General features: G+C 37.2%; 1 long non-coding RNA gene across 1 annotated transcript; it reads left to right on the top strand.

Moving 5' to 3' along the window:
• Window positions 1-298: 298 nt before the first annotated feature.
• Window positions 299-13,321, top strand: LOC135406946 (uncharacterized). The gene is made up of 3 exons (XR_010426594.1): window positions 299-343; window positions 1,081-1,107; window positions 10,975-13,321. It is a non-coding gene; the product is annotated as an uncharacterized LOC135406946 (long non-coding RNA).
• The last annotated feature ends 344 nt before the right edge of the window (window positions 13,322-13,665 follow it).

Here is a 13,665-nt window from a genome sequence, read left to right as displayed (position 1 = left end):
TTTTGTTTTGGTTTTAATTATAGCAATTGCCATTAATAAAAGATTCTGAGGTAAGGACTTGTGCATTCCATTCACTCAGTGCCGTGTTTAATTCCTATCAGTGTTCAATCACTTGTTACTTTATTTTTAGGGGCAAATTTATAGCAAGCTGCTGGATCACATGTACCCAAGTATTTGAAGTATCTGCAGCTGCTTACATTGCAAGAGATCCAAGCTGCATTCCTGTCATGAATCATAGATTTGTGAGGGCAGAGCCACAAATATATATTAAAAAAATGCAGCTTACACGGCTTGAAATCAGATTTTAAACCACCTTCCTAAAGGGTTCATACTGCCAGAAGAGGTGGGGCACTCCTTCACCCAGGTTATGATCTCTTTCCCTGCATGGGGCATCTTTAGCTTCTCATTGTGAGCTTCTGCTGGGATGTTTGCTGGAGACACACCATACTCACTGTGTGACTGTAGATAGAAAGGATAATTAACAGAAAATTAACAGAAAATCATTCAGGACCAACTTCCCAGGGAGGGACAATGGATTTTGCATTGTCATTGACGCAAATTCTTTCCTGCAGGATTTGCTTGTGCAAACAGGACTTGGACCTATAACTTACGTCCTTTTGCTATATATGAGAGTGTCACCAAACGGCACAACAGCTACTGGTGGTGAAATAGGGGAGATAGGAAAGCTATCATGCAAAAAATCAGTCTGTGGTGAATAGATCTATGTATCAGTGAATGTCTGTGTGTGTGAATGGACACAGACAGTGTAGTTCATTCTCAATCACATTCTCTATTTTGAGAATGCTGACAATTGCCAGGTTACTCTGAAAATATTTGGGACTAAAAAGTTTCCCAGCTGCTGTTCTGACTAGATAATAAAAATGAGAGTGATTGCTGTTAGTCACTAGTGATTGTTTTGTGATTCATTTTTAGCTTCCGATCATGAAGGAAAAAAACCTACCATGTGACACAGATATCAACCCAACCAATACAAATAGAGTTAAACAAACAGTTCATGAACAACACGTAGACTGAAATTAAAATTGTTCACCACTCCTTTTGTTTTTCTTTCCTTTACAGATTGGAATAATTCTGAAGGGAAAGAGGGTAAGTTCATATGTGAGTCACTAACCAGAGAGGGCTGAACTGCTTGCATAGTTTGAAAAATTCTCCGTATAATAAGATTAACATAACAATATAAGTATGTTCATTCAATAAGTAATAATTGTAATAATTATACTATGAAAATTAGAATTTATTAGAATAGTTTGGACTTCATAAAAAGTTCTGCAATTTTATTATATAAGACAAGAAGTCTCAAACACTGTACATGAAGGCAGGTGAGACTTTTAGATCACAGAAAGTTCCAATTTAAATGAAAGCTATGTTTGCCAATCTGCATATATTTTATCCTTCAAAATGGCCACAAAAGCACTTGTCCAATATCTTTCCTATTTTCCATATCCTGTATATCTTCCTGCTTTTCTTTCCCAATCTACAATGCCAGTTTAATGATTCAAACTTAATTTTTATTCCAGGTCTTCTTTTCAATGGGAGATTAATGTTCAGTCCCCTGATAGTTTATAAAGAAACTGTGTCATCTCGTTACTTGCATTCTGAAGGAGATATCTGTAATTTCTTGATGCAGGGACAACATACAAATATTTTTCTCAGATAATAAGAAAAGAGTGAAGAATAGTAAAAGAGGATTTTCACAAAGCAGTATCTTGGGAAGATGAGAGTAATGCTTTATTTCAGTATTTAAAAGCCTCTTATGTGCTTGCCTGTGTTCAGTGCTAAAAATGCAACACTTTTGACATGCATACATACAATGAAATGAATGTGTCAGTGCTTTTCTAGGATCATGCATTTGAATAAATAGTTACCAGACAGACACAACAGTAGTAAGGCTGATATCAGGAGTACATAATCACGTGGAGTAAAAAGCACCTGAGAATAATAGTGGGCTGGGAAGTAACACGAGACTTTTTTTTTTCTTATTAACATTTTTTGTCAGTGCTTTATCTACCCTACAGAAGGAGGGATAATTATGAGCTCAAACAAATACCGTTTCTGAGCCCCTTCATGCACCTTGCCATCTGAGTTTAACTTCCCCTCTAAATCAGCTATTTGTGTGATCTCTTAATGTTGAGTTTGGAGAAAAGAACAAAATGTAGAATGACTTTTGTGTAAGAATGCCTGTCTTTTTCACTTCTGAATATTATAATGATGTTTTATACCAGATTTTAAAGGCACATCTGTTTATCATTTCAGTGTTCATAAAGTGCTATCAAAAAATAATGACATATTATTTATAGGTATTGCAAAAGTGCTACCTATTAAAGTGTTTTCTGAGAATAGCAATCTATTACTCATCAATCCATGCTGACTAGCAGTCTTTTATAGACAATTTCCCTCGTTTGGTACGTGTATGTATGTTTACATGGACACACACAAAAGCCCAGAGAGATTCTTTGTTGAGTAAGAGCAAGCTGAGTTTCAGCCAGTTCTGCCTGGAAGCTTCATGGCCCTGCTAGTATGGAGTGTTCCTGAGCTAAAATAATCAGGGGAGGTTTAGGCTGGATATTAGGAAAAAGTTCTTCACACAGAGGGTGGTTGACCACTGGAACAGGCTCCCCAGGGAAGTGGTCACAGCACCAAGACTGACAGAGTTTAAAAAGTGTTTGACTCACTTTTGTCTCAAGTACATGGTGTGATCTTGAAGGTGTCCTGTGCAGGGCCAGAAGCTGGACTTCGATGATCCTTGTGAGTCACTTCCAACTTGGAATATTCTATGATTCTGTGATTCTGTAAAATACTCTTTCTTGCACAGCACTCTTCACCATGGAGCTAGGCTGTGTTGTTAAAGAACAATATATATGATTCTACAGATTTTCCTAAGGTTATTGTTTTGGATTGATGACAGTGCCTAAAGAAACACATAATATAATTTCCTTCAAATTACTTATAAAAGTGTGTTCAAATATTTGTTAAAGAATTACAGGGCAAGAATTTTCACAGCTAATTTGAAATCCCCTTGATTTCTTTTCTCTTCAAAAATGTTGCAGTTAATCATAGAGCAGAAACAATACCATATATTTAATCTCAATAAAAATAAAGAATTATTTTGTGGAGAACAAAGAGAACAAAGATGTATTCAATGCAAGTATCCTCATTTAGACTACACTGTTACCAGTACAAGGACCTTTTTTCCAAGAAGTCTGCAACATAACTATGACACCTTTTGCCCTAGCCTGGTCCAGACTTCTGGCTACTACTACAGTACAGGTTATGTTTGTCAGAAAATATTCACAAAAATCAGAGCATGTCCCTGTCTGATTCCTGAACAAAAAATATTAACTAAACCACTTTCTTACTACTCCTGTTTTGAAGTATTTGCAAACAGTGACAGCAAAGGAACAAATTAAATCAGTTCTTATGTGAAATCACAAAAGATTATTTTGTTGTATGTGACATTCAGTCAGACTAAAGAAGTACGCATTTGCATATCCTTGTTTCAGACTTTTATATAAAGTAAATGATCAATCAGTGTAGAAGAGACTAAAAATCAATAAAGCAAATACATTTTCCTTGTAACTTGTCCAAAGGTTGTGATTTAGTTACAGTGCAACTTAAGTTGTTGATACAGTTACAACATGTACGACAGTAAAATGTCTTTTTATTGATCACAATCTATGTGATCAGAAAACAAAGAGAAGAGATTTTAAAAATGCCAAGTCCAAAGAAGAATTTCGTCTTAATGGGCTTTATTACAACCATTTCCCTCACTGTGTCTTGATCTGAAGTCCACAGGAGTGGATTTCAACAACTGTCTTTCCATCAACTGCAGTGAGTATTAAAACGGGTTTTTGAAATCTTATACAATTAAAAAATTGTAATAAAACCTACATATGAGAAACTTTCATTTGCCAGAAGTATTCCTCATATGGTGATTGTGTTGATGACAGTGACATTTTGCCATACAGAATGCAAACAGAAGAACTATGTAGAGAAGGAATAACTCACTTGAAAATTAAAAACCCAGATTTTCCTCAATTTTTAAAGTGGAACTACTGGTTCAGTTTTTTAAAAAGTCATCTTTTAATGGAGGAGATTCTTGTCCATTCCTTACATGGAGGACTTTGCAGACCAAGCCAACCACAGGCAACAACCACTGTGTATGGATTTTTTTTATGTGCATACACAAGTGTATATACATCAAGTGTAAAATGTCTCTTTTTAAAATCAGTTGTAATTTCTGACCTGGGAAGGCTGGCTAAGGGCAAAGGGAAAGGGAGAAGGATTTTGTTACCACAGGCATAAAACAATTCTGGCACCAGATTTGCAACCGCAGAACAGAAGAGAGTAATGCTAGTTTACATTTTTTAAATTTTCAGGAGGACATATTTAACATCCTATGGGCTTATCACTTAAAAATATATGCCATCAATTCCTCAAATAAAATTTTTACTTTTAATAACTTCTACTTCGACCTTGCAAAACAGTCAATGCCATGATCAATTATCCCTGAAGTCTTCCTTAAATCTCCTCTAAAATGTTGCCTACTCCAGTGAAAAAAAAGGATCAGGATTTATAAAAAATTTGAAGTGAGGTGGTAAGTGACTGCCATCCTTTAAAATCAGGATGGCTTGGACATGAATTTCCATGTACCCCCTCCCTAATGTCAGTCTCTACCAAACAGACCATTGAATTTGCCTTCACACATCCTGAAGTGTCCCAGAAGGTCCAAAGTAACCCAGCCTGAGTAAATAAAGAGATGGATGTGTTCCTGGGTTCTGGTTTTCCTCTGTAGTTCCTTAACACATAATAGATTTCATGTAGTTAGTCCATTAACCAAAAGACAGTGAGAGTGTGGAAATTATTATAATTTAGAGTCACTTACTGCCTGCTTAAGACAAAAACAGAAATTGTTTTTCTAAGTAACTGATGAGAGTATTTACCTAAGGAATGGAACATCCAGGTGCAAATCCTCACTTCAGAATACCTGTATACCAAATAAAATAGTTGTGGCAAGGGGAGCTGAAACCAAGGAACTCGGCAGAATAGGTATGTGGGTGGCCTGGATCCAGCCTCTGCCCTGTATCAGGTGAGAGCCTCTGTCATACTCTCCTAGCAGAATAGCTTCATTATTAGTGTGAAGTAGAAAAGCAAACCCTGCCTATACATGTTGCTGTATTTCGACCATATTCACAGGATCAGGCCCATGATACCCCTAATGTGAGATTCCTGCTTTGGCTTAAACTTAAACAGCTTCAGTGCCGGCGGTGATTTAGACTTTAAAAAGCTTTTCAAGTCCACCTCTACTAAATATTTAGTAGGAATACTTATTATTACTTATTAATCTTATTTGTACATGGTTCTTTCAGTGTTCATTCTTGTCACTAAGGAATTGTTCTCTCATCAGAGAGATCTGATCACTAGCATGAGGTGGGGAAAAGAGAATAGGGCATGTGTGCCAAGATATGTGAAGCAGTTAAATGCAGAAGTTATAACCAAGCTCTTGCTTTGGCCTTTGTACACTCTGTGATGTTTCAGTGAAGTGAGAGGTCGTGGTACATTCTCAAAGCATCTTAATATGGGCCACCAAGTGTTAAAACAGACAACAGAGCAACACAGCCATGAATTACAAAGACTGGTAGGGAAGTGTTAAGATTTTAAGTGAAAAGTATGCCAATGCTTTAAAAAGTGCAGTCTGGGCTGGAGGATATTGGGATATTGTATTCCTTCCTCCCTTCCTCCCCCCTCACTTTCTTCTTCTATATTCCTATATTCTATATTGCAATCTGTAAAAAAACTGTAATGCATTTTGTATCACAGCTGCTTACTGTACCAAAATGCAGTACTGAATTTGGAAGAATGCATGGCACATTTTAAAATTATCTGTACCACAGATTCTGCAATGATAAGGGTTGACATTCCTGGGAGGTCAACTGCCAAATCAATTAAAGGCAATTCAGATGTGGAGGCTGAGCTACTGATGGCATTTCTTCCCAGAAGATGATATGAAAGAAACACTCAGCTTCCTTGCTACAAACTTTCTGTTCTATTCTGCCTGGAGAAGGGAGAGACTTGGAAAGGATGTGTCCCATATATTTAAAGTGTACAATAAGAAGCTTCTAAAAGGATACTGAAAACAAAAGGAAAATTTTATGAAAATTTAATAACAAATAAAGATGAAATAAAAGAATATGACTTGCATGAACTTGGCAGAGGTAAGAGAGAATGGTTATCTTCTGGGAAGTGAATATGTAAGAAGATAAAAGACTTTGAAAATATATCTAAAAGACTTTGAAAATACATCTTTGGTTTGGTTGGTTGCTTGGTATCATAGTTCTTTGTCACATTAGTTTTTTCTATTACAAATAAATGTTTTGAAGAGATCTGTTTCATGAATTGACCTGCTAGAACAGTACAAATATGCTCTTTCACGTTGCCCTGAATTGAATAAATAGCATTCTTTTTTTTTCCTTTGAAAAAAAGTCCCTGTTATTCCTCTAGTTCAACGGTCTCTCACTTTCCAGTATTGCAAGCCAGTTTTAGTTATTCTGATGAGTCACAGGGTTGTGCTGCCAGGAGGTTCTTTTGTATAGCCAATACATTATTCCAAAACTCTTCATTTTATTTTTGCTAGAACTTTATCTAAAATAACTTTGGCCCATTTAGTCCTAGATTTGTCCCACTCAGGTTTCAAGCACATAACATATATAGGAGGTTAACAGCTTCCTGAATATGCAGAAGACACCCTCAAAAGTTAAATCCGGTTCAATTCACCGCAACACTTCCTATTGTCATTTCACTCAATGCTGAGAAAGCCTCAAGTGACTGCTACTTACAGACACCTCAGTTAGGTGGGATTAATTCAGGTCCTGAAGTCTTTAAATCTGTACTAAGCACCTATTTTTAAAGACACACTATCTTTCATACAGATACCATGGCTCTGATACAAAATTTACTTGTGAAACTCTCATACATTTGGCAGGCTTGATCTTCAGAATGACATCTACGACCCTTAAATCCGAGCACCTAGAAATTATGGCATAAGGTATAGGACTGATGGGAAATGTCTACAGGTAGTCTAGCTACAATAATTTTTACTAGTTGAAAAGTATATGAAATGTGAATTAATGGGATATGCAGTCCTGCAATCACCAAATCATGTTGGGATATATACTAGTGGGTTGCAAAATGAAGCAAAGTTTGAATAAGTAACTTCAATTTGCAATATTCTATTCACAGCATAATTTGGAACAAGATATGCCAAGATCTTAGTTTTTCTTCAGATAAATTTGGGTTGCAAAGATTTGCTTCCCTTCCCTGTATAACTGCATTTCGCTTTGCTATGAAAGACTATTTCCTGATGAACTGACAACTGTTCAGCTTCTAGCAGCACTCTTTGTTACTGGGTAAAGGAGCTCACTATACTACAGTCGCTGAGATTGCTGAGATTGTTGCAAAAATTCTTCACCAAAGTGTTTTTTTACATACAAAATCAATGGGAACATTTTCTGAACTTTCAGTACTTCCCTTGTCCCCTCCTTTGTGTGTGTTTGTTTGTTCTTACTCAGCCCCATCATCATCTGGCATTGTTCTTGACTAATTGTAATGGACTGATTCTTAACACGTGTTGTCAGTGGATTGTTTGCTGGCATATCTGACAATATTACCATCTACTTCAATCTCTTATGAATTTTGGTGGTTTTATGCTGTGGAAATTTAATAAACAGACTGGTAATTTAGAAAAAGAAATGTCAGCAAGATGTGTGGGATAGGACAAGGCCTACTCTATATCCCATATTCTTCAAATGCAATTGTTTCTTTTCAAGGCAGCACAGCTGTTCAGCAATCAAGGACTATCTGTATCCCATATGCTAAAGCCAGATGTCAATATCACTGTGTGTGAATTTGCAATGCACTGTTCTGAACAGTCAAACCATATTTCAGGGGAGGACATTGTCCAGGGAACTGAAGCGGGAGAGTTTCCAGCACAGCTCCCTGCCAAAGTAGTAATAAATCCTTTCTTTAGGGTTTAGACAAAAGCTTTGCATTATGTGGAAAACTAACTCTTCTTTCTTAACCAATAAAGCAGCAAAACTACAAACCAGTGTTTTAAAACATGCTTACCTCTCTCCACTGCCTAGGAAAGGCACAGAGTGTGAGCAGCTCAGATGAAAGCATCTACTTTTTATCAAATGAATCCCACCCTCAGTGAATAGTCACATGTGATTATGAAAGCAGAGATTTACTACCCTCCACCCCTACAGTGCATGCTGTATCTTCCCACTCATTCCACCTCCCTGCATGAGATATGTTCGTCATATGTGTCTTCCCCTCTGATCCCTTTAAATGCTCTTTGCTCAGCCAGTATTGCTGAGGTAGGTGGAAACCTACCACCACTCCAGTGACCCCAGCAGCATTTAAGATGCATTGCTTTCTGGGTCATTTACTTTCCCATCTACTTTTCTTCTTGCTCCATATCTGAATCCTATCAGTACAAATCACTGATTTAGATAGATTGAGGGAGATCATGGACAGATCCTGTGCCCCTTGGAGCACAACATCTGTGTCAGGGTCAGATGTTGGAGAAGAGCTGTCTTACATACCAGAATGACTCTAAAGATTAGACTACAATGAAAATTCTTCTAGAGATCTATTCTTGTGATGCCATGAAAAAAAATCTTTCTGGGGTAAACCAAATGTTGGTAATAAGGCATTGAAATTCCAGGGAAAACTAATGAGAAATGAAAACAGAAGTGATGTGGTATTCAGCATTCTGAATGACAATTCTTAGGCAAAATGAAGGGGCAGAAACTTTGAATACATACTGGATAAAAGGAAATACATTATTGGATTTCCTTTTTTATTCACCAAACCCCTAGGGTCCCATCACACACTGAATTCTCTACAGTTCATTATAATATAAATCTCACCCTTTTTCCATACACAGTCCACCTATTCATCATCAATGAACAACTATCTTACACCATTAATTTTTTACATTTAAATCCAAGGCTATTGCTGGCATGGAAGCTACAAGACCCCCCAGAAGGCAGTATAAAATTGTACACTGAATCATGAACATTAGAAGTTACACAACCACAAGTGAATGACCTCACATTTCAAATAGTTTGATCCAGGATGGTCTTTTTAAGTGAGAGAGACTGCAAGGTTGCTTGTGTGCACATAAATCAGTGGAGCACATGGAACTTGCGTATAAGAGTATTTCAAACAGAATTTTTGCTGTGTGTATACCAGTAACAGTTTGAGAAGCACAAAGCTTTCACCAAAGTTGAAATGAGTCTCTTCTTTTTCATATATGAATATAATTCGCCCCCCATTCTCCCCCATAGTATTCAAAGGACAGATGTAATTTACATTTTTCCTTTCCTGGAAGATACCAGATGGTTAACAAAGTGCTGCAGGAGCTGAATTCAGAGGAAAAGAGATGGATCTTATTTCCAAGAACTGTATAAAGTTCCAAATTTCTGTTTAAAGGTTTTTACGGCACTTTGTTCCCAACAGTTTATTGCATCCTGACTAAAGCAATTTTGGCATACAATCCCAATAGGATAGCTTTGTCCTCTTATATGTTAAAACTACTTCAAACCTTTGACATCTGATTGAAAATGTTAACTTCTCAGGCATTATCTCTAGTTTTGTTAGCCAAAGAACAAAAAAGAGTACATATTTGGCAGCACCCAGGATACTGACCTCAAAATAGCCCCCAAAGAAGTAAGTCAATCTCCTCTTACCGCACAATAAGGCACATACGGTCTTTGAGGGACTGTATGTAAAGGAAAATTGTTCTAAAGCAGCTGAGTAGCTTGACAGCTACTCAATACATTTGAGTCTCATGAATGGTAACTCTGAGGCTTGTAGGTGTTTAGACACACTCTCAGTTTAAAAAGAACCATTCCCAAGGGTTTTAGAGAAGCCTGCTTGACTTCTGAATTGATTAATGAAATCATTGGATAAAAGGAGGTGTTTGCACTGCATGAATGAGCTCTCCTAACAAGAAAATGGCTGGGATCCAGCCAGCAGAAGACAGCATCGACCTATCCCTTCTCCAGAGCTTAGTCCCAGGATTTGCGGAGATGCACGCCTAATTACATCGGTTTCAGGCTGTTGCACACAATCTGACATTAGGCATTCACAAAAGCCCAGCCTGCTTTTCTAAATCCAGCCTGCCTTCTGCATAACAGTTTATGATTTAAACATTCATGAAGGATGCAGGAAGTTTAGATGCCTGAGTCTTTTTAGCTTGAGCTGTGTCCTAAACTTCATGCTGTAGACCAGCTATGCACTGTACTTTCCTCCTGTATAAACTTTGTTCTTTTGAGCAAGGTCCGGATTTAAGACAGATCATTTTCTTACTGCTGGAAGGAGAACAACAAATAATTCAGGAACCTCTTGGGTAGGTCGCTCAGCTGGGAGAGGGGAGACCTGGTTCAGGTCCTGACCTTAGTCTCTACTTTTTTTCTAAATCTCACTCATGCAAACTGCATAAACATCTCTGGGAGGGGAATCAGGCATCTCCCTGCTCCCTGCAGAGTGCCCTAACTGTGAGGCCTCAGAGATCTGGGCAAGTTATCGCTCAGCATGTGGAACACTGAATCATCCTCTCAGGATGCCTAACTTTCTTACTTGTCTGACTAAGCTGCCTGAACACCTAATTTAGGTGCTTTGACTTATTCCCTGAGCACTGGGCAGAAATTTTGTACGCACTGCAAAGATAAAGTTCAAAACAGGCATTATCAAACTAGCTCTAAATCACTTTTCAAAGGTCTTGCAGAAGTCCTAAGTCCACTAAATACACGTGAAAAAAAAAGTTGCCCAGAGTAGTTTCTATTTTTACATATTTGTTTTGCCTCAGTCATTCTTGCATCTGTTTAATTGCTGGAAAACTGTGCAGTAGTGCAGTCATTTCCTAACCAGGTATGTTCTCTCCAATTGCAGATCCTTAGGTTGGCCTGACAGATAAAGACATCATCATCATCATTGCCATGAAGGTGAACAGAAGATGTGGCAAGGCAGAAGAATGGTTGACAATCCGTATGGCAGTATGCCTGGCAGGAGGTGTCAATTCCCTACCACAAAGGCTGCCCTCAGATTCTTCTCCTAAGGAGAAAACAAGAGAAATCAGACCACTCACAGGGACACAATGTGGAAGAGGCAAAGGGCAAGCCTAAAGAGAATAGCAGAGTATAGTATAGCACTGCAAAGAATACAGTATTCATTCTCTGCTCTTGCCTCCCAGTGATTTTGCTGCCTTGCCCTCTGTACTTTATATTCTTTAGCTATTAAAGGAATTAAAAATTCAATAATGCACATTAAAAACTGCAGCCTTGACCTGAAGGAATGGAAATAACTGTTGAGGGTCTCTAAACTTTCTCAGAGAAAGCACACAAGGACATTTACAAACTTGCAATTCATAAAAGAGCAGCAAATTATTTCTTTATTCTATGCATCTATAAGGCTTGTGTTATTTTTATGCAGAAGGTCAAATTAATTCCACATGTAATTCAACATAGCAAGTGAAGCTGCATTGTGTCTTCATATGGCCATACAGATTACCTAGACTATCATTTAAAAAACAACTAATTACCACAGTTAAAAAATATATGTAATAAAACAAATTAACATTTCATCATGTTCCTTCCTATGGCACATTAAAGCTGCAACTGTTTGTCTTCTACTACTCTGTCTTAAATCTATGACAGAGTATTGGAAGTGTTTTTTGGCCTGTGGTTTGAGGAGGTGTTTGGAATATATGTTCCATGAATGCTTCAGGACTATCCTATTTTTTGCATGTGATTGGAAAGGACTGGTTTTGGTAATCTAGGTGGTCTGTTCTATCCTATGATCTTATCTTTTGGTTTTTCAAAGTCTTCATCATATACTTTTCAATATATCTTTCACACTCTTGGACTGGATTGCTACTCTCAAACCGCTGATGGATAAAATTTAACTGTTTGTTACAGAGAAAAATGTCTGAAGTGTCAACTAGTCGGACAGTATTCACTTCCAACAGTGGGATATCAATCAGAAAAAGTGCATCTCACCATAGGTTAAAGAAACATCTTTCTCCGTTTTGTGACTTTAGCTGTATTTTGTTTCTATTGAAAAAAGGTATTTTTCTATGTAAGGCAAGTAGTTACTACTGTATCTGGCATCTATTTGAGACTCTATCTGGTCATCCTGATTTATCTTTGTCAAATAGTAAGCCCTTTGGCTACAGCCTTATTTTCCCCACAGGTGTAAAAAATGTAAAACTGTAATTTATAAAACAGAAGATGACAGAATCCCATTTGTACAATACATTTAGATGCCAAAAGGTAATCTTATAACAAATAACACAATCTTCTCACAGCACTTGCTATATTATTTTCCGGGTGGTCTAAAAAGTTGATTCAGAGAATAATGCCACAACAGCAACTCATAGTTCCTAAGGCCAAATAGCCAGATGTGTCAATAATCAGTGCAAACTGGAAACAGATGTACGTCCTCGTTGAAAACAAATGTAATGAAAATACTTCCTTAGCTCTCTCATGCTTTCACACACACAAGAATTTATGTCTTCCATATTTTTTAATTGAATTTATTTGCCGCTTCATTTTTATGTCACCAGGATCTCTTTCAAAATCTTAGTCACTTCACAATGAAGTAATAAAGATTAGTATATCTGCAGCAATTGCTTAATATCTGGTCGAATAGGTTCTACCTGATCATTTTATCAGCAAAATTCCTTATCACTGAGATAAGATGAAAACTGTTTAAGGCAGATGTGAAGGCCAAGTCTGGGTACTCTCTTGCACCTGCATAGTTTCTCATGTGTATGAAAGTAGATGGTCTATAGGATTGATAACACAGCTCAGACCACTAGCCAAATCCCTGACATGGCTAAATAGACTTAAGTATTAAGTGAAAGTAAAAACATTCTTTCCTGAATATTTCATGCTATCAGGATCTCTGTGAAACCTTGTATAAAGCTACATGTCCAAACCTGATCTGTACCTTCAGTCCTTGCTTGAAAGTGATGACAGATCACTTGTGTGAAAAGCTACTTTAAAACAGAATACCATCTTCAAAACTGAAAATAAATACTTTGTGAGCTAAGAATCCAGGTACTATTTGCTTAGATTGTGATGTTCAGCACCAAAAAAAAAACCACCCACCCCAAATTCTTTAAAAGGGAAAAGTCACATTTTTCTCAACTAAAGTAGTTTGAAGCTTTTTGATCAGTATTTTACCCCAGATAAAGGCAATATTTTTCACTATGCAGAAAATACAGCATTAATGTCAGAACCACAAAGCCTTTATACAAGCTTATATTATGCCTTTTGAGACTAACTGGAACTGTCACCTTATGAAATTAAACAGGAAACTGGGAGAAAGAATTATCTGTCTTGTTCCCAGATGCCAGTATGAACGTTGATCCACATCAAATCTTTACCAGTCAGACAAGTTATGTCTGTGTATGAGAAGGGTAAAGAGCATGAAGGAAGAGCTCAGGAATGTGAGTCATTGCCACAAACTGAAACAGGGAAAACACTTCACATGAAAACCCCAGAAAGATGTTAGAGCACTCATCACTTTTGTTAAAAATGAGAACAGGAGGATAACCAGTGTTGCAGGTAAAAAAGGATT

The sequence above is a fragment of the Pseudopipra pipra genome, chromosome 2 (assembly GCF_036250125.1).
Source record: "Pseudopipra pipra isolate bDixPip1 chromosome 2, bDixPip1.hap1, whole genome shotgun sequence".
Taxonomy (NCBI): domain Eukaryota; kingdom Metazoa; phylum Chordata; class Aves; order Passeriformes; family Pipridae; genus Pseudopipra; species Pseudopipra pipra.
Note: the sequence above shows the minus strand (reverse complement) of the source record. Positions and strands in the feature narration are given on the sequence as shown.